Source organism: Macrotis lagotis, chromosome 5, assembly GCF_037893015.1.
Source record: "Macrotis lagotis isolate mMagLag1 chromosome 5, bilby.v1.9.chrom.fasta, whole genome shotgun sequence".
Taxonomy (NCBI): domain Eukaryota; kingdom Metazoa; phylum Chordata; class Mammalia; order Peramelemorphia; family Peramelidae; genus Macrotis; species Macrotis lagotis.
In genome coordinates, this window is record NC_133662.1 from 92,664,243 (window position 1) to 92,688,725 (window position 24,483).

At 34.6% G+C, this 24,483-nt stretch overlaps 1 protein-coding gene across 3 annotated transcripts in view; it reads left to right on the forward strand.

The window, feature by feature from the left end:
- FUT9 (fucosyltransferase 9) overlaps positions 1 to 24,483 on the forward strand; it is a 300,767-nt gene that overhangs the window by 225,222 nt on the left and 51,062 nt on the right. Inside the window, exon 1 of one of the 3 annotated variants that reach the window (XM_074187191.1) lies at positions 12,959 to 13,068. The exons of the other annotated variants lie outside the window; for them this stretch is intronic. The gene's annotated coding sequence lies outside the window, so the exon portion shown is untranslated. Of the gene's footprint in view, positions 1 to 12,958; positions 13,069 to 24,483 lie in introns of those variants that run through there. 3 annotated transcript variants of the gene reach the window in all.

Sequence of the window (24,483 nt, forward strand, 5' to 3'; positions counted from 1 at the left end):
CATTCCACAAAGCCTTCAGAGCCCTGACTCTCCATTGACTGGGTCTCTTTTTTTTCCCCCACTTGTGGCCAAAAAATAGTGTCACTGATTCAAGCCCTAGTCTCCAAGAATAATCAAGTCCATTCTTCCTACCTTTTGAAAGAGAAACCAGTCCAACTTAGATTAAAATATGCTACTTCTACTACAACTGGACAATTCAGATTTTTTAAACCTTTTCTCCCCCTAAATTAAACAAATAATTAAGAAAAGTCATTTCAGTTGGGGGTATATAGAAAGTAAATTGTAAAATTTTTAGAAATCTAAATCATTTGATTCTTTGAAGAAAGGTTCATCTGCATTCAAGACTGTGTCACCCAATGCTCCAATAAATAATTTTACTTTCACATATTTTTCCTGCCTTCTTCATCTCACATAGTAATCTCACAGACTTATTTTATCTTTCTGAATTATACATGTACTGTCAACAATGTACCAGCTAGTATCAGCTCACAAATCAATTCACAAATTTGTAGTGTGAGCATTTGTACCTAGGAAATTGTCAAATGCCACAAAGATTTATTGTTTTGTTCACTCTGTATAGATTTAAGAAAGTGATGGAGGAGAGAACAATATTAATTATTTAAAACTAATATTAAAATTAAAAATGTCATGTGTACATTTTTTTTCAGAGAACATTTATCTGCTCACAATACATAATGTCCTTTATGTAGAGAAATGAGCATTAATGGGTAGGATTAAGGACCTTTCAAATCTGAAATAGTTGAGATTTACTTGCCTATTAAATCCTATTCCTCTAGAAAAAGGAAATTCATTCAGTAAAATTACATTGAGTGTCCAAACTATTTACTGAGAACTACAAAAATGTTATTATATTAGCATATATAACATATATAATATATAAGCACTTAGAAATAGTGAATAAATTAACTGTCTTAGAGTCAGGAAGACATCTTCCTGAATTCAGTTGTGACATCAGATACTAACTACCTATGTAACTCTAGGCAAGTCATTTAACCCTGTTAACCTCAGTTTCTTATCTGTTAAAGCTAGAAAAGGAAATGGTAAACCATTCCAATATCTTTGCCAAAAACAAACAAACAAACAAACCCAAATGGGGTCACAAAGAGTTGGATATGATGGAAATAATAGAACAACAAATATACATTATACACACACACACACACACACACACACACAAACACACATACATATTTTTAAATTTATGTCTCAAGCTTACAATTCAAATGGTTAGGAGAGAAGGAAAAAACAGGAAAGATATGTTTAAATAAGCATAGCATAAGGAAGAACCATGGGTCTAGGTGAAGTAATATTAGGAATCTAAAGAGGAAAAGCTTAGTTTCATCAGAAAAGTTTTCATGGAGGAAACCACACTTATATTGGGCCTTGATTCCAAGACTTCCTGACTCTCTGCATTACCCCATATTATTTCTCTGGAAGAGATAAATATACTTCATTTGAGAATATAAAGAGCCTGTAAGCATCTTTTTAGTAGAAGAATGCTTTTTCTCTTTATCTGAGAATAATAAACATCATAACTGTCATTCATTGATACTGGAAAAGGTAAAATAATTTATCATTCTATTATTCTACTCCCAATCTCATTGATAGCCTAGAAACTCAAGTTCTTAGTATGGGATCCAGTGAATTGGAGGTATGGGGGGTGGGGGAGAAGAAACATTATATCTATTTTAATAAAAATTAATTTATGTGAACCTAGTTATTTTATATTATTCATTTAAAAAACATACCACAAAGGGGTTCATAGACTTTGCCAGATTGCTGAAAGGGTCCTTTGCCCCCTCAAAAGCATAGAAGCCTTGGACTAGAGCAAAACTTCCTTTCTAGGTCAGCATTCCTTATACTCTCAATAGAGTATAAGCTTCTTTAGGGCAGCAAAACCATTTTCTTCCTGTAGCCCTAGAATCTAGCACAATACCCTACTTATTTATTAAATAAATGATTGTTGATTGATGTTTCAGGTAGATTTCTCAGGCAGATACATAAAAGATAGATGAAAGAGAAGACAGATGAGAAAGGAATATGGATTTGGAATTTAGAGCTATAAAGAAAATATTTCACATTTGTTTAACATTTATTTCAATTTGGATAAAAAGTGGAATATGTGTGAATGCAAGAGATATTGTGGAATTAGAACCAACCTCGCAAATGATACATGAAGTGAAGGAGCTATGAGTTCACATTAACAGCAAAGTTATAAAACCTGGGTTACTGGGAGATGGTACTTCCAGTCAACAGAAACAAACAAAACATCCTTGCTAAGCCTTATAGTCAGTCAATAAGCATTTATTAAATGCCTATTATGTGTCAGGAACTTTGCCAGGGGCTGCCAAAAAAAACAAACGGTTAAATGTCTGCATGCCCTTCAGAAGCTCAGACTCCAATAAAGAAGAGAATATGCTAACAGCTATGAGTCATGTTTGTTGTTTAATTGTGTTCAATTCATGACCATATTTGTGATTTTCTTGGCTAAGAATCCTGGAGTAGTTTGCCATTTCCTTTTGCAGTTCAATTTATAGAAGAGGAAACTGAAGAAAACAAGGTTAAGTGACTTGCCCAGGGTCACACAGTTAATAAGTATCTGAAATCACATTTGAACTCAAGACCAGCACCTCCTCCACTGTACCTTCTAGCTACTCACATATAAATTGTATAAAAGATAAAGCTAATCTCAGAGGGAAGACAGTCACAAATAAGGGGGATGAGGAAAGGCTTCTATCAGAAGGTAGAATTCTAGCTGTAACTTGAAAAAGAGCAAGGAAGCAAATGTGAGGAAGGAGGAAAAGCATTCCAGGCATGAGATAGCTAGTTAAAATTCAGTCAGGAGACAGAGCACCTTGTGAGGAAGAGAAGACCAGTATTACTGAATGATAAAGGTGAAAGAACAACCAAATAATGCAGTGTGGATAGAGTGCCTAGCAGGGAGTTTTGAAGACTCTTCTTGAAATCAAATCCAACCTCAGACACTCAGACCCAAATTGAGTCATGAAGATTAACACAACTAAACAACAATAAAGGATGAAAATGAGAGTTCAAGATAAAATGACTGGAAAAGGAAGGAGCTAGGTCAGGAAGTGATATAAAAACCAAACATTTTATATTTAATCCTGGAGATAACAGGAAGTTAATGGAGTTTATTGAGGGGTGGGAGCAATAAATGTTGGGAGGAGGAACATGGTGAGGCCTGCACTTTAGGAAAATCACTTTGAAATGTTAATGGAAGATGAACTGAGTTGGGAGAGATGTGAGACTAGGAGACTAACGCAGATGCTTTTGTTTTAACCCAGGAGAGATGTGATGAGGATCTGCAAAAATGTGGTTGCAGTTTCAGAGGAGATACTTCAAACCTCTAATTTTCATTCCTCTGGACATAGACACTTTCTAGAATCAGTATGGGAAGGAAGAAAAAAATACCCATTCAGATAATTCAGGATGATAGCTCTGAAACACTTTTCTAATATCCAATGTCTGAATGTTAGAGATCTCCATTCTTTTTTCTTTTCTCTTTGACAGACTTCTGACTTCATGCCCAAGATTTCATTGTTACAGTCTATCTTTTATTTTTGTATCCCTCTGGAGGCTATAAAACCTGACTGTCTCTTAACTTTTAATTTAGGGTTCTGTGGCAGCAGCTGAGGTGCCTAATTGCACAGGAGGCCATAATAGCTTCCAGAGATATTTCTCTTACTTGGCAGAACTGATATATTTCTTCTTTTCAAGTGGATTATACCAAAGTACTTGGAAGCTGTTACAGCCTTTTTTTGGCATATTCCAGGACTAATAATTTTTCTTCCCTACCAACAAATGCATCAAGAATCTCAACCTAGTGCTAGACTATATCATATTGGGGCTTGATTTGTTGGGTTGTGATCATTTTTTTCCATTTCTTTGTTTGACTTTGGAAGAAAAGATCAGGAATGTGGGTCATTCCTATCAACCTAAAGTATTTTTCTGTGAACTCCATAGTGCAGTGGTAAGAGTACTAGATTTAAACTCCCAGGTTCAAATTTTGTTTCAACTATCTACTATGTGACCATGGTCAAGACATTTAAACTCTGGTCCCAGTGTAATTATTTATATAATAAAGGGATTGAACAAGATGGCCTTTACCAGCTTAAAATCTATTTATCTATGAAATATTTTAAATGATTTGATAAAAATGCATGTCTTAAGCAAATATTTATTAGCATTTGTTTTCTGCCTAGCATTGTTTGAAGTCCTGACCATTTAAAGAAAGGCAAAACATAGTTCCTGCTCTCAAGCTCATAGTTCATTTGGGAAGTCAACATGCAAATGGCTATCTAAACACAAAAATATAAAGAATAAATTTCATCATCTCTTCAGGATATAGACCCAGTAGTGGTATTGCTGGGTCAAAGGGTATGCACATTTTTGTTGCCCTTTGGGCATAGTTCCAAATAGCTCTCCAGAAGGGTTGGATGAGTTCACAGCTTCACCAACAGTGTAATAGTGTCCCAGATTTCCTACAACCCTTCCAACAATGATCATTATCCTTTCTGGTCATATTGGCCAATCTGAGAGGTGTGAGGTGGTACCTCAGAGAAGCTTTACAGCCCTGTTTGTGGTGGCAAAGAATTGGAAATCAAATAAATGTCCTTCAATTGGGGAATGGCTTAGCAAACTATGGTATATGTATGTCATGGAACACTATTGTTCTATTAGAAACCAGGAGGGACGGCATTTCAGGGAAGCCTGGAGGGATTTGCATGAACTGATGCTGAGTGAGATGAGCAGAACCAGAAAAACATTGTACATCCTAACAGCAACATGGGGGTGATGATGAACCTTGAAGGACTTGCTCATTCCATCAATGCAACAATCAGGAACAATTTAGGGCTGTCTGCAAATGAGAGTGCCATCTGTATCCAGCTAAGGAGCTGTGGAGTTTGAAAAAAGTTCAAGGACTACTCCCTTTAATTTAGAAAAAAACAGATATCTTATTGTCTGATCTTGTTACCTCTGAGTCTTCTATTCTCTTCTTTAAGGATATGATTTCTCTCTCATCACACCCAATTTGGATCAAGGTACAACATGGAAACAAAGTAAAGACTGTCAGATTGCTTTCCTTGGGGGGAGGGGGAGGGAAGTAAGATTGGGGGGGAATTATAAAACTCAAATAATATCTTTAATAAAAATAAATTTAAAAAAAGAATAAATTTCAGTTAATCATCAAAGTGAAGGCACCAGTATTAAGGGGGTATCTTATTAAAGTTATCAAATAATATAAGACTAATTTTTTTAAAAATGAAACTCAATTGAGTATTAGGATCCTTGATCTAGAGCAGAAAGAGACTTTCAAAACTATATAATCCAACCTTTCATTTATAAAAGAGGAAATTGAAGCTTGGGAAAGTTTCCCAAAATCATTCAGATGAGATTTGAATCTGGGTCCCCTGCTTGGAGAGCCAGTGTTCTTTGTACTGTAAGAACAGTCTTTCATCTCATCCAAATTTGATTGTTTTCATTTGAAATTTATAAGTAAAACACAAAAAAGGGGCCCAAGAATCATGATTGTTTTCATCACAAGTCAGTTTCTTTTGTGGAATGAATATAAGCCAATAAAGAAGAATTCAAAGCTTTATGTGGCAGTTTACTGAAATGAAAGTATTGCTGATTATTAAAGATTTAGAAATTGAAGACAGAAAATTTAAGGCCACTAAAAAGGCAAAGGAATTTGCAGCTCTCTGGGATGTTAAAACTGCTCAGGATTTTATTATGGCAAAACATTGTTACAAGATACACTAGCCAAAGTTAGTAAGGAAAGCAGTAAGCACCCTGAGGACAGACCAGGTGAAGTCAGATGGGGGGGGGGGGGGCAGGCAGCCAATGGGGCTTGGTTTAACCAGGCCACATGGTGAGGCCCATGGTACTCTGCATGGATTAAGGAAGACCAAGAGAAAGCCCCTTTCCTTTGGATGGGAGCTGGAAGAAGCAAGAGACTTCAAAGGGGTGGTACTTCCTATTAAATACCATTCTGTGGTAGGTTGGACAGAGGGTGGTGCTTGGAGAGTGGTCTTACATCTTAGGTCAGTTATCTTCCAATGACAGGCTATTATGTACTAGATCACTTTACATCTCAAGGGCAAACAGCCTTCCACAATTAACAAGATTTTAACATCATTAAAGCTACATTCATAATTCTCTACATCATTTCCACGCATCAAAAGGAAGAAAAGCCAAACTATTCCCTTTCTGCCCAGGTGCAGAAGGAAGTTGACAATAGCTTCAGATAGAGAATTTAAAAGAGACTTAATTCTTCCCAATGTATTTCTTTTTTTTAAGGGTTTTTTTTTTTTTGCTAGGCAATGGAGTTAAGTGGCTTGCCCAAGGTCACACAGCTAGGTAATTATTAAGTGTCTGAGGCTGGATTTGAACTCAGGTACTCCTGACTCCAGGGTTGGTGCTCTAGCCATTGCACCACCTAACTTCCCCTCCCCAATGTATTTATTTCTCCCATATCTCCTTGAGAGAAGTCATGGGACACCTAAATAGGAATAGGCAGTCAATAAAATTTATAATTGTCTTATTATATTTTTATAATCATGTGTTTATTGTATTATTGTTTTATTTAGTGCAGGCATTGTGGTAAGCTGTAAAGATATAAAGAAAAACAAAAGATGGTTTCTGCTTTCAAGGAACTCACAATCTAATGGGGGAGAAAACATGGAAATAATTATGCAAATAAGCTATATCCAGAATAAATTGAAAATGATCAACAGTAGGATGTCAGGAAGAAATGAGGAACAAGTCAGCTTAACATATAAAGAAGGGAGAAAAGAGAACAAAAGGATTAAAGTTTAAAGTCTATACTCTCATTTCTTTTTATGGGATCCTGTAGTTCAGGTATGCTCAACCTGTGATCTGAGGGCTTCTTTGTTGTTCAACTAGTTGAGGGGTATGGGTTGCATTTTCATTAATTCTGTATGCAGCTCTGGAAGGTTTTTGTTAAGCAATTCGACTCAGAGAGCTAAAAGTTGGACACCCCATCTAGAGCTGAAAGGGAACTTAGATGTCATCTTGTCCAACCATTCATTTTATTGAAGAAACTTGAATCCCAAGACCTGACTTAATTTGCCTGAGGTCATACACCACTTTTCTAGTAAGCAAATCTGACTCCTTAGACCACAATGTTTTCAGTCCTATTGGCAAGTCATGGAAGAGGGTAGAAACATGGGAATCTTCTATTTTAACAGAAAGAGAATTACTTAGGCTCAACTGGAATGACACAGAGGTGTTGGCATTTTCAAAAATAAAACAAAACAAGAAGAAAAAGGAAAAAAATAAAGAAACCAAGAAACAGTAGGAAGTGCAGGGCAGGGGATAAAGACCTCTGGAAAAGAAATAACTGATTTTGCCTCACAATTTTCAATTTTTAATCCCTGAAGTCTGAGGCAGAGATTATGAAACCTTCTTCAAAATACATATATTTCTCAGATCCACAGAACTCTAGATTAATTAGTTAGCAAGCACCTATAATGTGCTAAGTGTTAGAGTATAAGGAAAGTCAAAACAAAAATTCCTGCTCTCCTGGACATTGAGGTCTTAAGATGTTGATAATTGTATAAACCTGGTGGTTACAAGAGCAACTGTGGGTTGGAACAAGACTGGGAAAGATTTCTTGGGGGGAATTTTGGGTAAACCTGAAAGAAGCCTGGGGGCAGAGATAAGGAAGAAAAGAATTCTTGGAATGGAATAAAGTCAGTGAAAATGCTTTGGCTTGGGAGAGGGAGTGTCCAGTTTGAGAAACTGAAGAGACCACTGAATCCAAGCATGTGGGGAAGAATATGGTGTAAAAAGACTAAAAAGGTAGGAAGATGCTAGTTTACAAAAGACTTTAAAAGCCAAATAGAGGGTTTTATGTTTGATCCTAAAGCTAAATGAGGAACCACTGATGTCTACTGAAAAGGAGTTAAGGGTGGGGGTAGAATTTGGGGGCTGAGGGAGTGACATGATCAGGTCTATATTTAAGGAAGATCAACTGAGCAGTAGACTGCAGTGTAGAGGGGCTTGAGGTGGTAAATCAACCAATAGGCTATTACAATAGTCCTTTTGTAAGGACCTATAGTGGGGCAAGTCTGAGTAGAGAAAGAAGGATATAGAAGAGACTTTCGGGAGGTAGACATATAGGTCTCCACAATAGATTAAACATAGGGAATGACAATTTTGATCTATTTAGCCTGGGTCACCCAAAGGTTGATAATATTATCAATGGTAATAGGGAAGATAGGGAAAGAGATAATGAGTTCAGTTTTGGAAATATAGGCTTCTTTCTGCAAAAGTTTTCAGATTAGAATCAACACGACCTACCCAAGGTCATACAAGTAGCAATGAAGAGAATTAAATCTGAATCTACTGACTGACCACTGTTACATCTCCTGTACTGTATTGGCTTATTCAAAAATCTGATCGGCAAATTATTTAGTATACTAATGATATCTTGAATTGCATAGTCTATAAATATAAAGTACATATATTAATGCGATAAAAGGTATGCTTGAAAATTGTTCTCATAATTTTAAAAAATATTTTGCCTCATACCTTTGATCCAATGGGGCTGTATAAGTTATCTGTAGACCTGAGAAAGAGAGGATTGGGGGTGGGGGTGGGGGTAAGGGAGTGGCAGTTGGGGAAGGTAAGAGGACTTGTTTCATATACTATTTTTTAATCACTGAAAGTGGCAAGTCTTACAACCAATTTCCTCACCCAGTGGGAGCCAGTGGAATAGATCTCACCTCTGAGGTTTTTCCCAGCTTTAGAACCATGATCTTAATAAAAGGAAAATTAGGTGTTCTGAGAATGTCCTAAAGCTCATAGAGTTTTAAAGAAACCTTAGAATTTATCTGGTACAGCCATCCTCTTTTGCCAAGAAAACTGAGGCCTTGGGAATTTAACAACATAAGGATTTATACTTGGGTCCTCTGATTCCCACTGCTATTTTTTTTATACTATTCAGTTTTCTCATAGCTTCACCATCTGTGATGCTGGGGGATTTTTTTTTTGAGAGGGGAGTTTTTTCTACCAATTACATGTAAAGATAGTTTTCAATATTCATTTTTGTGTAAGATTTTAAATTCCCCATTTCTCTCCCTCCCTCCCTTCCCTCTCCTCTCCCCAAAAAACAAGTGAACTGATATATTATTCATGTACAATCATGTTAAACAAATTTTCATAGCAGTCAAATTATGAAAGAAGAATCAGAACAAAAGGAAGAAACAAAAAAAATTAAGTGAAAATAGTATGCTTTAGTCAGCATTCAGACTCAGTTCTTTCTCTAAATGTGTATGACATTTTTCATGTGATACTGTTAATAAATTGTTTCCATTAAGTTTCATTATCTTTTTTATATAATAATAATCAGATTTCCCCCAGGAAAATAGTGTCAAGATTTTAAAGTCATAGAATGTTTAAATCGAAAGGAACTTTAGTTCAACTTTCTAAATCTTACCAAAAAGGGAATGAGACCTCAAGAGATTAAGAGACTTTCCTAAATTATATTGTTATTGACAACTAGTTGGTGATAAGAGTCAGATCTTGAACTTGAAAGCACTGCTCAGAGCAGACCTCCTTCTACTTGTCTATTGTCTCTCATAAGGAGAATTCTGAGGCAGTCACTATAGGAGAAAGACATTGAATTTCCCTTCCCTCAATTGTTAATTTATGCCCAAAGGGTTATAAAACCATACATAACCTTTGAACTAACATTGCCATTACTAGGTCTGTATTCCTGAAGAGAAGTAAAATGAGGAAAAGAAAAGAACCTCTATTTATATGCATAATTACAGGAGCTTTTTTTCTGGTAGTAAGGAATTGGAAATTGAGGGGATGCCCCTCAGTTGGGGAAAACTGAACAAATTGCACTAAGTGATTGTTATGGAATGCTATTCTGCTAGAAGAGATGAACAAGATGCTGTCTGTAAAACCAGGAAAAACCTACCTGAGCAGATAAAATGTGAAATGTACTGCATACAAAGTGACAGCAATATTGTAGAATAATTAGCGATACATGACTTGGTTTTTCTCCGCAGTGCTATGACCCAAGACAATTCTGAAGAACTTACAATAAAGATTGCTTTCCATCCTCAGAGAAAGAACTGATTGTGTCTGAATACAGATTAAAGCATACTTTTTTTTAACCTTTGTTTTTTGTGGGGGGGTCGTTATTTTTTTCACAACATGACTATTTTTAATCTACATCAAAATTATTTGCTTTATCAATGAGGAGAGGGGGTGAAAAGAAGGGAAAGAAATCAAAACTTAGTTTTTAAAATGAGTGTTAAAGCTTGTTTTTACATGTAACCAGGGAAAAATAAAATAATTACTAAATAAATAAACAAATAAACAATAAATAAATAAATAAGGTGGTTCGTTTATTCATTCATTCAACAAACATTTATTATATAGTTGTGATGTCCCAGGTGCTAGAGATATAAAGACAAAATTGAAACAAGGGTCTGGTTTCAAAAAGCTTACATTATATCCAAAGAAAATAATATACAGTATAATATGGATTTGTTCAAGGATATAAAGATGTAGGGATTACTTTGAGTTCCTCTATTTCTATAGGGGTTTTTTTTTTGGTCAACTATCACATTCCTCAAATTTATAACCTTTAAGAATATCTCAATTAATATTAAACTTTAAATCCATGTGAATCCATGTGAAAAATACATATGGAACTTTGGGAGAATACTACCAGTTTTAAAGAATGGCCTACTTTGAAACACTTCCTACAATGTTTTCAAGATTCATAATTTTATCAGTGCTGCTGAGCCCTCTACCAATTTATAATATAGCCCTACTTCTTAGAGAGAGATTGATTTAACAAAGAGAATTGCATTTTGAAGCCTTCTCATTATAAGCTTTTAATCACCTATCCAGCCTCATGGAAGCTCATCCGCTACTGAGCCAAATATTTAAAGCTTTCCCATAGCTTTAATGACTTGGAGGAGTTTGGGTTCTGCTAGTATTTAAAAACTATGAGGTGCCAGAGCAGAATGTTAGAAAACTTTAGAAAAAATTAGAAAGAATCAACTAAGATTTTTTTTTAAAAAATCCCAAAATGAGATAAAATTTCAAAGTGATGTGAAGATACTGTATTTAAGAATCAGCAGTGTCATTAGAGCTGAGCAGTTAATCCTAAGAACCCACTTCAAAATCATAAATGATAGGGTTTTTTGGTAATTGATGTTTGTCCTAGACATGTTTCCCACAACAGAAAGTCAATCCATTACTTACTAGGCACTTTTCAATTCTGGTATTACAGGTTTACATTAGAAACCATTCAAATAGTATATCAATAATTAGCACTTATATGACAAGTTTAGGTTAGCAAAACTCATTGCATTTGTTGATCTTTAACAATAATCCTGGGAGGTGGTGCTATCATTATCCTTTTTCCACAGAATAAGAAATCAAAGCTCAGAGAGAGCAAATGACTTTGCCTAGTGTTGCACAGTTAATAAATGTCTAAGGCAGGAATTTTTTTTTTTTGAGATCAGTTTTTTATTTGGTGAGACAATGGGGTTAAATGATTTGCCCAAATAGCCAATAAGTATCAAATGTCTGAGGCCATATTTAAACTCTGGTTCTTCTGACTCTGGTCTGGTTTTTTATCTATCTACTATACCACCTAGCTGCCCCTATGTGAGTTAATTTAATTTTTTCCTCTTTTCTAATATTTATTTTATCTCCATCTTATTGTTATTGGAAAAAGAAAAACAAAATTCTTATAATAAATTAATTTTAAAACTTTAGTATTGGCTATTAGATTTTATTCTGCATATTAGACTGTCACCTGTCCAGTAGGAGATAGGTGGCATTCTTTCTCACTGTTTCCTCTGGAATCAGGTTTGGTCATTGAATTGATGAGAATTCTCAAGTCTCAAAACTTGTTTTCATAATATTGATTTTATCGCATAAATTATTCTTCTGTTTCTAATAGCTTCACTCTAAATCAGGCCATGCAAATCTTCTCAGTTTTCTCCTTAACTGCCTCTTCATTTATTACAGCACTATATTCCATTACATGACTATTCCATAATTTGTTCAGCCCTTTCCCTAATTGATGGACAACCCCTTAGTTTCTATTTATTTTCCAATACAAAAAACTTCTTTTCATTTTTCCTTATAGATAGACAAAAGATAGAATCTTTTCCTTTTATCTTTTTGGGATTTAAACCTAAAAAATGGATGAATCAAAGTTGATGCATAATTTAGTAAATCTTTGGATATGGGTTCAAATTGCTTTCCAGAATGGCTGGATCATTCACAACTCCACCAACAGTGGATCCATCCATGAGCCTGTTTTCCTACAGCCCCTTGAATATTTCCCATTTCTTTTTTTGTCAGCTTTGCCAATCTGATATGTATGAAAGGTGATCTCACAGTCCTCTTATTTGTATCTCTCTAATTATTAGTGATTGGTGCAGTTTTTCATGCTTACAGATAGTTTGAATATCTTTCCTTAAACACTGCCTGAGGGAGTATTTGAATTCTTGTCTTCCTTATTCCAAGTTCAATATTCTTCCACTGTGCCACTGAGTGGCCCAAATTTTTCTTGCGAGAATTCAGATTGTGCTTTGTAAAGCTGAGCTACTTCATTCTCTGTAAGAGACAGCCAGGCTATTTTCTTTAGCTATGCTTTGTCGTAATGCCATATTGGAGTCAAAAGTGAAATGTGTGGCTAAATGTTACTAAAATGATTATTTCCATTTTTCTCCCTAATATGTTCTTTCTGAAATATTGTCATTATTGTTTAGCTCTCATAAAGTATCAATGTGCCATAATGATTTTTAAAACTAATATTTGCAGTGTTAACAATTTCTTTCCATTATTTTGATTCACTCATTCATCTTAAAAACAAACTACAACCACTTAATCCATTTCTAATTTCTATTTTAATAAACAGGGTTAATTCTTGGTTGCTTTTAATTACCTCCATACTATAATGGGTGAATTGGACATGAGAATTGTAACCACAGTGTAGTCTTGCAGCACACCTTATATGATGTAAGTAAAACTTTTTATGTGATATTTATATTATCTAAGACAATAATTTGATAAGGCAGAATATTCTTTTGTAACTCTTTATTAGATATAAAATATTAATCCATTTGAGTTTATGATCTGGCTAAAGGGAATTATTCATTTCTCTTAGGTAGAAAATAATTTTATAAAAGGAACAAAAAGAAATGCCTTTAATTCCTTAATCACTTCTTCTGTGACTAAAGATGTGGAATCATTAATCAGCCCTTTGTCTTTTGATGATCAGTCATTCCTAGGAGACAAAGAGAGTTACCATTAAGCTCTACATACTTTAGGGTTATGGTTTTACTATGACCTCATCCTAGATATATCTTTGATACACACTATTAATAGAAGGTCTTCATTGGTTAAAGTAAAAAGTCATTGTTCTTTTACTCTTCTGGTCTCTCCATAACATGTGATTTCCTGGAACATAAATACCACCCATCTAGCTAAGGAAAAAAAATTGGGGACAGCTAGGTGGTGCAGTGGATAGAGCACCCTCCCTGGAGTCAGTGGGACACTTAATAATAACCAAACTGTGTGATCTGGGGCAAGTCACTTAACCCCATTGCCTTACAAAAACATACAAATAAAAAAATATTAATTCTGAGATCATTTGAAAAAGAGCTGGCTCAAACCTTGCCTTTCATACTTGCTATCTATGTAACCTTGAAATTCTGTGTGCCTCATTTTCATTATCAATAAAATGAGAGAATTATAACTAGATTTTTTGAGGTTCTTTTCACTCCAAATCTACACTCCTACAAAATCCCTCCATTTTACACAAGACAATAAAATAGATCAAGTGGATCAGGGGCAGAGAATACAGACCGCAAAATCAGTTGGTCTGGCACTACCAAGGCAACCACAGGTGGGACTTGAAATTCAATAAATCTGGGAGCTTTTGGGGGGTGAATTAATTAAATATTTAACCAAATATAGCAGGTTAATTTTTAAGCATTTTGAATGATGGGCAAATAATGTTATAAATATCCCAATGACCCTTGGCAGAAAACAGATTCTTCACCCCTGAAGCAGATATTAAATGTTTCTTTGTTCCTTAATATCTTTAAGGAGAGAGAGAGAGAGGGGGAGAGAGAGAGAGAGAGAGAGAGAGAGAGAGAGAGAGAGAGAGAGAGAGAGAGAGAGAAATTGCATAGGACCTTAGATGAAGTACAAAAGGAACATGGCTAAGGCTATGCAAAGTAATTAGTTCAACTCATTGTAGCTAGATCATGCAGCTCTTGGGACTAGAAGCTGCCCAATTAGTTACCTTTTTACATAGGGAATCCAATAATGGATTGAGTATCTCAGAACCAGTTAGCTAAGTTTGAAGAGGCACATAGGCAGGTTGACTGAAGGAAAATTAATTATTCAGGTACAGTAATATAAAGACTATCTCTAAGTCATATGGGAGCTGTGGTCTCTGTCAGAGGTCTGACCAAGTCAACAGAATTCACATATTCTTAAAGTATCAAATTGAATATTCTGTTGTTATATGTGAATAAGAAAAAAATTGTCATTTTTTGAATTGATTCATGTTAGTAAATCTAGGTATGAATTAAGCTTTTACAGCTTTATTCACTTAAAGAAAATTTTCTTTATCTGTGTTAATGTATAGAGTAGATAATATGATTATGTTAAATCCTTGGATAAAATCTTCATATTACAATATCTCCAAAGGAGCTTTCTTTTAATCACCAACAGAATAATGCATTTGAATTTTCTCTACATTTCTGTCCCCTAGTGGAATTGCTAAAAAGTAGACAAATGATCTAGCAATAGTAAGAAAAATGAGAAGAATGGCTCCCTGGATGATTCATAAATTGGATGATTTGTCCCTGGACAATGAAATGGTAAATTAAGAACTCTGGATGAAAATAGCTCCCATCAGAGACTATGGACCAACACAAAAGAGGAAGATTCCTCCCAAACCTAGGAATTTCATTCATTTTCAATGCATCACCCTCTCTGATACTGAGAACTAGTATAGCATAGTGGATTAAGAAGTAATTCAATTCTCAGGAAGAACTAAGTTCAAGTTGTTCATTGGCTCAGTAACTGTAGGCCTTATTTTTCATGACCCCAGAAATACTCTAAGATGTTTTATATATATCTATAGATATAGTTATACTATCTATCTATATCTAAATCTCTCTATATATGTGTGTGTATGTGCATGTGTGTGCGTGTGTGTGTGTAGAGGGAGTATCCACACCTACATTTCCTTATCTTGATAAAATTACAAAATCCTCTAGACAAAACCAAATTATATCAGTCTTTCTAAAGCATATCGCATCTTTATTCATAATTTTCTTTTTTTGTTGTTGTTTAAATCAACAAATGAATATTTGCTCATATAAAAAATAGAAAAGGATTATATGAAATTACAGTCTCTCATAGAATGTCTCTAAAGTATATATTAAGTTTAACATGGTTACAAAATTACCCTATTTATCTATATTCTCATCTAAATTTATTTCTACTCTCCTGTGTATTTTTAAATGTTTCACTGATACATTTTTCTACTTTAATCTTAAAAGGAGTACATAGAATCTAATTTAATGTTTTTGGGGTAACTCAAGTCCATAATTATGACTGCCAATTATTCTGCCATTTTCATTAGGTTTTTTTTTTTAAGGCAATGGGGTTAAGTGACTTGCCCAAGTTCACACAGCTAGACAATTATTAAGTGTCTGAGGTCACATTTGAACTCAGGTTCTCCTGACTTCAGGGCCGGTGCACCATCCACTGCACCACCTAGCTGCCTCTACTATTCTATGGATATGGAGAGTTATAGCAAATGCTTACCACAGAAAATGGATGTACTTTAAGCCCTGTTGTTGCATTGTTTTCAGTCATGACCAATTCTTCATGACCCCATTTGGATAAAGATACTAAAGTGGTTTGACATTTCCTTCTCCAGCTCATTTTAGAGATCAGGAACTAAGGTTCACAGGACTAAGTAAATTGCTCAGAGTCTCACAGCTAGTAAAATATCAATGCCAGATTTGATCTCAGAAAGATAAGTCTTCCTGGCTTCAGCCTCAGCCCCCTTTTCACTGTACCACCTGACATATTTTCAATTCATTCCCTATTTTCTTTAAAATAAAGGTGGTATGAACCTCATAACCTCCTGATAAGTATAATATGACTTCTTTCTGCAAAATGAGTTTTTAAACTAAAAATTGAAGCCACCTTCTCCCAACTGGTTTTCACATCAACCAGAAAAATCTTCTTCACTATTTCTCTGAGTGTCTTTAACTTGTTGACATCTTTACAAACTTCAACTCGTCTTTTATTTCTGTATCTCCAACTAATGAATCACAGACATTTCAGTGTTAACTTTTACCCACCTTACCTTCTGAGTCTTTACTTTATCGCCCATATTATGTTGTTAGTTGATTGTTAAAGAATGCCCCTTCCTGTTTCAAGATTTTGTATAGAGATTCTTGGAAGAAGCCATACTTTAAATCATATGCATGAGAAGAAAAATTTGGCACTTATTTAAATATGATACCAGGTTGTAATATTCTCCAAGGTCTCCCTAATGGTTAGCCTTTAAAAGAATGCTAGGTATAAACAGCCTTATAATTTCATCTTCAATGCTATAATAAGAGTGAAAAGCCCTGTATTATGTCTGCACAATAGATTAACTTTCTCATAATACGTGATATTTCATATTCTGAATTGCATCTAGAACTTAGGTTTCATCCATGAAATAATACTTAAGACAGGCAGGAAAATAGTTTTTAAAAATATCCCCTGATATAAAGCCTATTTCTTGGGGTAAACTTCTAAAAATTGCATAGTGATGAAATAGTTTTGCCTGTAATTCTAGAATTGTCTTTAATAGAAAGAACCAAAGATGTTAGTTACCAGTCAAAAGAAGAATGTTTTTGTCTATTCATTTACTAGCTTGTGTCCTAGTAAATGTGTGATTTTTTGAAAGTGCTAAGATAGGGTAGCTGGGTAGATAGAGTACCCACCCTGGACTCGGGAGTATCTGAGTTCAAATCCGGCCTTAGATACTTAATAATTACCTAGCTGTGTGGCCTTGGGCAAGCCACTTAACTCCACTGCCTTGCAAAATAACTTAAAAAAAAGTGCTAAGATGATAAAATATTTGAATTGCCAAATGCTTAATTTTCTGTGAATCTGCATCATGAATTCATGCAATGACAGTCATGTTTAAGTTGGAATACCTGATTTACTAGAGTGTATTGGGGCAGAATTTAAAAAGATTTTTTTTTCAGAGCACTCTTACAAAATGGTAAAAACTGTTCAGGGATTAGAAATTATTCAGAAATTAGAAGTGTAAAACTGTTCAATATTATAAATTACTGAATTTTATTAGTTATAACAAGCCTTCCAATGTTGTATCCATTTGAAATACCAAAGTCATACATCACACAACTGATATGCAACTGAACTTGCTCTATAAATTGTCTGGCTTTTTAGTTAGATTCTGGGCCAAAGTGAAGGAAAAAGGCAACTTAGGATATTTCTCTAAATAATTACTTCATCCCTAAAAAACTCCTAAATATATTGAATTTTGAGTGCCTCCTGCAGTTACCTTGGCAACCATACCAAATGGTTTTGAGGGCCTTAGATGGCCCCTAGGCCAAACATTCCCCACACCTGCTCTACATCAAGTAACTTGCTGCTTTGGTCCTCTCCAATAAACTTTGTATCACTTTGAGCATCATCTTTGCTTCTTTAGATCTTCTTAATTATTTTTGTCACTTTTCTATTTTGGGTTTTTAAACAGACCTTCCTTCCTTCCTTCCTTATTTCCTTTACTTCTTTCTTGCTTTCCTTCTTTCCCTCCTTTCTTACCTTCATTCCTTTTTTCTTTCCTTCTTTCCTCCTTCATTTCCTCCTTTCCTTATTTTTCATCCTTTTTTCCCCTCCTTCCTTCTTTCCCTCCCCTCTTTCATTTTTTCTCTCCTTCATCCCTATCTTTCTCCCTTTTATTCACCATTATTGGGAGCCAGGATCTCTAACCTGTTTGACATAGTCGCAGCAAGAAGACTCAAGGCAGTCACACTGCCTGATGGAACAACATTTCCTTCTTCAATATATATAGGGATTTCATGCATACCAATATTTATAGGTTTATTATTGATTACAATATTTACTCACCCTAATACTGGAATGAATATAAAGGAAGGATTTCAGAAAAATTCCTTGAATAAAACAGATTGTAAACTCTGTCCAAATTTAACAGGACTGCCTCTCCTTGAGGCGTACAAAAGGCTTCAACGTTATGAAATCTCTGGAAAACCCAGCACTGGGAATTCCAAGGAGATACCAGAATATATACAGGGAAAACAGATACAAGATGGGTCAGATAGAATTCCAGGGAAATTAATAGTTTTTCCCCCCTTACCATATACAGGAATATATGAAAAAGATGGTGAGAAAATAGTTAGTACAGGTGACCGATATGTGAATTCCAGCAGCCTTAGTTTCATGGGAAAGAATAAAAAAGTCACAGAAACTGTGGTTTCTACCAACAAGGCCAGAAAGAAAAATTGGTCATTCTAAGAGTTAATGGATGGGTGGACAAGCATAAAGACCCTCACTACAGACTGTTAAGGAAGTGTATCAAAAAACATTACCTACACAAAAAATATAAAAAATTTTCCATTAAAAGTATTGCTTAATTAATAACTTTAAATGAATCAACAATTATACAATGTAGTAATAAATATGGTAACAGACAGGTTAAGGTCATCATGGTCTGAGTAGGGATAAGAAATTAATTAACTATTATGATTATTACTTAAACTTGTAATCACATGATTAAAACTTGTAACCATATGAACTATATGATTGATGATGAAAATTGTACACTCTTGTAACCAAGGAAATAATCTCAGCTTGCTTGCTTGCTTGAAACATACATGATTCTGAAACTATAAAAATAAATCCAAGCAGCTGACAGTCAGTCAACTTGCTCCTGACTATACTCACTTGTTGACTCAACTCATTTCGCCGACTCTATCCCTCCTGTCAGGTTCCAAGAACCCTGCGGAGGCTGGACACCCCCCCACACACCATCATGGAAAAGTATCATTCCAGGCATTTTTTTTCCAAAAAGGGGTCCTTTGAAAATGAAGGCATAAATTTATAAGTATTGGCATATAGTGATCACTATAGAAATGTTAGCTATTATTTCAGATTTTATTCAGATATTATTTCATGGATAAGCATAAAACTTGAAGGTGGAAGGGAATCTTAGAGATCATTTGATCTAACGCCTTTATTTAGAAGAGGAAATTGAATTGAAATTGAAATCCAGAGAAAATGAATCCCCAGATACTCTGAATTTATATGCCAGCTTATATTATTTTCTTTGCATAATCTAGAGTAGAAACAACTGAGGCTGTTTTCTATAGTTGCCTATGGAAGGTAGGTGGGCTACTTAACTGATGGATCATCCCCTCAATCTGTTGCTCCACCTCTCCTCTCCTTCTCTGACAAAATGTCCTAATTAAAAAGCTTTTTGCCCTCACTACCTGCATCCTTCTCTCACTCACTCCTAAATCTTTTGAAATCTGCCCTTGGACCTCATTTCCTAAGTGAACCTGCTGAAACTAAATCTGGAATCATCAAATCTAATGATCTTTTCTCAGACCTCATTTCTCTTGTCCTATGCCCTTCATTTGATAGTGTTGACAAAATCCTCTCACTATGGATACTTGCTCCTTTCTGGAAATTCATTATAATTTTCTCTCCAAATATGTATATATGACCTTATCTTCTGAGTCTTCTTTACTTTATCACCCATATTATGTCCCCTAACTGAGTATATGGAAGGTTCTGTGCTAGGCTCTTTTCCCTTCTCCCTCTGAACTTTTTCTCTCTTGCTAACTGCTGATGGGCTTAATTATTATCTATGAAGGTGATTCACAAACTTCTACATGTAGTTCTCATTTCTTTCCTTTTCTGGACTTACATAACCATTTGTCTGTTGGGCATTTCAAATTGGATAATCCAGAAGTATTCTAAACTCAGAGTTTCCAAAATTGAACTCAGTACCTTTTTTCATCAAATCTTCTCTTCTACACCCCCCTAGTCCTGACAAAGGCATCACAATCCTGCCACTCTCCAAGTTTTATAACCTCAGCATTGTCTTTAAATCCTTATTTCCCCTCACCCCACATGTCTAGTCACTTTCCAAATCTTCACATCTCATCCAGTCTCTTATATCTGATACCTTTCTCAACTTATACAGCTACCTTCCTAGTAAGCCTACCTCTCACTTGCATTATTGCAACAGCCTCTCGATCTCTCTGCCTCAAGTGTCTTACCATTCTAAAGAATCCATCCTATGCACTACTTACCAAAATAATCATCCTTAAGCACAAAAATTTTACCATATGATTCCCCTGCTCAATCAAAATAGTAATTTATCAAGGCTCTATGAGGAGGTTCTTTCATCTTACCCAGTAAGAAGCTGATGACTGGAAGGTAGTGACTCGTCCATAGTCACAGGGCAATTAAGTGTCAGAACTTAGAATGAAAACCAGGACTTCTCATTCAAAAACCATTTCTCTTTGCACTGTGCATTAAAGCATTATGTAAATGTGAACTATAACTATTATTATCATCATTATTGTTATAAAACAAAGCAAAATGTCATCATTTAAGGATATAATAAGTCAAGTATATATTCAAGATCAACAAATCAGTATCATGAGGTACTATTCTAGGAAGTGACAGGCAGGAATTAATCAATGAATCTGAAATAAAGAACTCCATTATTTCCTTACCTACCCCATTTAACAAACCTCAGGATAAAGCAAGATAATTCTGACTAGAAGTCTAAAATTACACTATACCTGATAGAATCCATGGATCAAAAGTAGGGAACAGGAACCATTCATTATAGGGAATTCTCTATGGTTGGTTCAGACAATGAGACTAAAGTCAAGAATCTCCAGAAAGAGCCAGGTATATGCTGATTAGGAAGAATTTCATTTGATAGACATTAATTGCCATTAATTGTTCCTTTCTATGGAGAACACAAGTTAGAACAGATCTTTTTCTAGCTTTGTAATTTTGTTGAAACTTTACTATAATCCAGTTTTCAGTCCTGGATTACTGTATTATGCTAAAACTGAAAGAGCTTGATTACAAGTCTCACACAGAATATTACTTAGAACAAAGGATCTAGACATAGCAATTAATTTCATTTAATGTATACTTGTATATTAAGTATTTACTGTGTTCATGCACTGTGCACCTTTTCAGAATAATCTTTTTTATTTGATGTTTAGTTTTATTTTTTCAATTTTTCTATTAACATGTATTCTTTTTATCATTCATTCATTTCCCTTTGGATATGGATCTTATTTTCCATCTCAAATCTGTTAGAATTGTCCTTGATAAGTGAAAGTTTTTTGTCCGTTTTAACTTTTTTTACAACTGAGGGTAATGAGCAGATTTACAAACAACCAAGAAGGAGCCAGTAGATTAAGTAGACACTGATCTCAGTTTCCCCATCTATAAATGAGGTAATTAGATTAGAAGAACCTTCCCAGTTCTAACATTTGTGATTCAGTTATCCTATCTTGTTTTTCTATTTGTATTACTAGTACTTAATGGAGCAAGAAAGGGGAATCTTGCTTTGTACATAAGAAGCAATTAATAAATGCTTTTTAATTTATTCATTCAAAACATCTATGAACATACACATGAGAATAACTGCCATGAAAGATGTAAATAACATGTAACTATCACTTTTAGCAAGGGAATAAGGTAAATTCAAGTCCAAATGTCAATAGTCATTAGCATAAGTACTATACAATCACCTCTTTTTTGAAGATCCACTGTACTAAAAACTCTTCAGTTCAGCTTCAACAAACTAAATTTAGAGAAGCAGAAGAGTTGGTTTAAGTTCAATTTTAGTTCTTTTCCCTACTTCTATTTTAGTTGTTCTATTAAGTTCTATTAAATATCCTCTGGCCAATGCAAATGAAACTTTATTACTGATTTCCTTAATGTGCAAATTCAACCTACTAGTTATATATCCTAGATTATGCCTTAGATTCTCCTTAGTGACTTTTTTTACTTTCTGCTTAAATGTTTCCTTTACTGAGATTACATAAATCTCTATCCGGTATAATAATTTTATGTTCGGGTCAAGATAGAGGGTGAATCCTCCATATTTTCAGTAATTGAGTTTTGATGTCTCACTTTACTTGAAAAAGATGAGAACCAAGTATATTACATATACTGTAATTAGGGGAAAAATATTCCATGACCTAGAATTTGTAAAGCTCTTTATAGTGTGCCATCAATATGTATCCCACAATCTATTTTTTCCCTGTAAATCAATCAAGCAAGCAAATGTTTTTATGTACAAGCATTTTTATGTACCATGATGCTATAGGAAATTTGAGGGGTGGGACAGGAAACAGCTCCTGATTTCAAACTTGCAATCTATAATGAGAAACTATATATATATATATATATATATATATATATATATATATATATATATATATACAGTAGGTAAGTATGTATACAATACATATATAGCAATCAAATACAAAGCATTTAAAGGAACCCACTAAACACATAGGTAATCATTTCTGCAATAGATTCAATTGCTACTAGAATAGGTCTGATAATTGAATGTCCTATGATTCCACTCAAAATTCATGTGTATTCCCAGAAGAAAATAATACCAAAAACCCCTACCTACTCCCCCAGATGTATTGGAGAATAATATTTCCTTTAGGGCAAGAACTGTTTCACTTCCATATTTCTGTTCCTAGTTCCTATCACTTAGAAGTTAATAGTTGCTCGTTTATTCATTCATCCAGTCATCCTTCCATCCATTCATTCAACAATGACATTTTACTGTAATCATTGTCATTTAAAGTTACTCAAAATGGGAAGGTTAAATTTTTAGCTAAACTTCTCCAAAAAGAATCCTTGCTAAGCAGTTGGATTAGAAGGATTAGTGTTTAAGTAAGAGCAACAGGTTCCTTCTCAATAGGTATTTAGAGCTTCTTGGGACCAATCAAGAAACAGCATGGTGTGATTAAGCACTGGAGAGTACATCGGGAATCCTTTGTACTAACAATGATTTGCTTGGTTACCAGTCCTTTGTGTGAGCTTGGTCAAGTATCAATTTACAAAACTTTGTATCATTCTGTATATTTGTCAGTTACCATTCTATCAGGGAGTAGGAAATGTTCTTCATCATCATCCCTCTGGAATAATGATTGATCATTACAATGATCAGAAATATTGTCTGTCAGAATTGTTCATTTTTGCAAAGTTGACGATATATTATAAATTATTCTCCTGGTTCTGTTTACTTCATCCTGTATCATATCAAACAAGTCTTCTCAGATTTCTTGCAAACTCTGGCTTTCTTCAGCAATATTCTAGTGTGTTGATATGTCATAATTTATTTAACCCTTCTCTTTTTCCCAATACAAAGAGTTAGCAAAAATATTTTATGCATATAGGACCTCTCTTCTCTCTATCTTTTGGACATATAGACCTTGGACTATCAGTGGATCGAAGGGTATAACTAGTTGAGTAATTTTTAAAACAAGTTCCTGTTTATTTTCCATATTGGCTAAACCAGTAACTTTACCAACAGTGAGTCTATCAATATACCTAATTTCCTGAAGGCCCCATAATATTTGTCATTTTCCTTTTTTGTGAACTTTGCCAGTCTGAGAGGCATGACATCAAATCTATATCTTTAGATAGTTTGTATTTATTTCCTTGAGAAATGCCTGTTTATATCCTTTGACCATTTATCAATTAATGAATGCTTTATGCTTAGATTTTTTTTTTTTTTAGTTTTTGCTAGGCAATGGAGTTAAGTGGCTTGCCCAAGGCCACACAGCTAGGTAATTATTAAGTGTCTGAGGGCGGATTTGAACTCAGGTACTCCTGACTCCGGGGGCCGGTGCTCTATCCACTGTGCCACCTAGCCGCCCCCATGCTTAGAAATTTGAAATAATCCTCTATATCTTAGAAATGAGATCTTTGTCAGAAAAACTTGCTACAAGTTTTTTTGTTTTGTTTTATCCAGATAACTGTTTCTTTTCTGATCTTAGCTGTATTGGATTTGTATGTAGAAAAGCTTTTAAATTTGTCATTGCCTTTTCGGAGCATGGTGGGAGTAAACTGATTTAGAGTCTCTTATTACGAGAAATAAATCTTTAGATGGGAGTCTCAGTTGCCAGTTTTTTCCTCTATGATTCTTTGAAAAAAAATACTGATCTTTAATTGAATCTATTGCAGAAATGATTATCCATATTTCTTTAATATAATGATTCAATATAGAGATTCTTAAAAATAAATTATTTTACCAGAAGTGAGCATTAGGAACATTCCCTGCCTATCTTTCCATCCTCA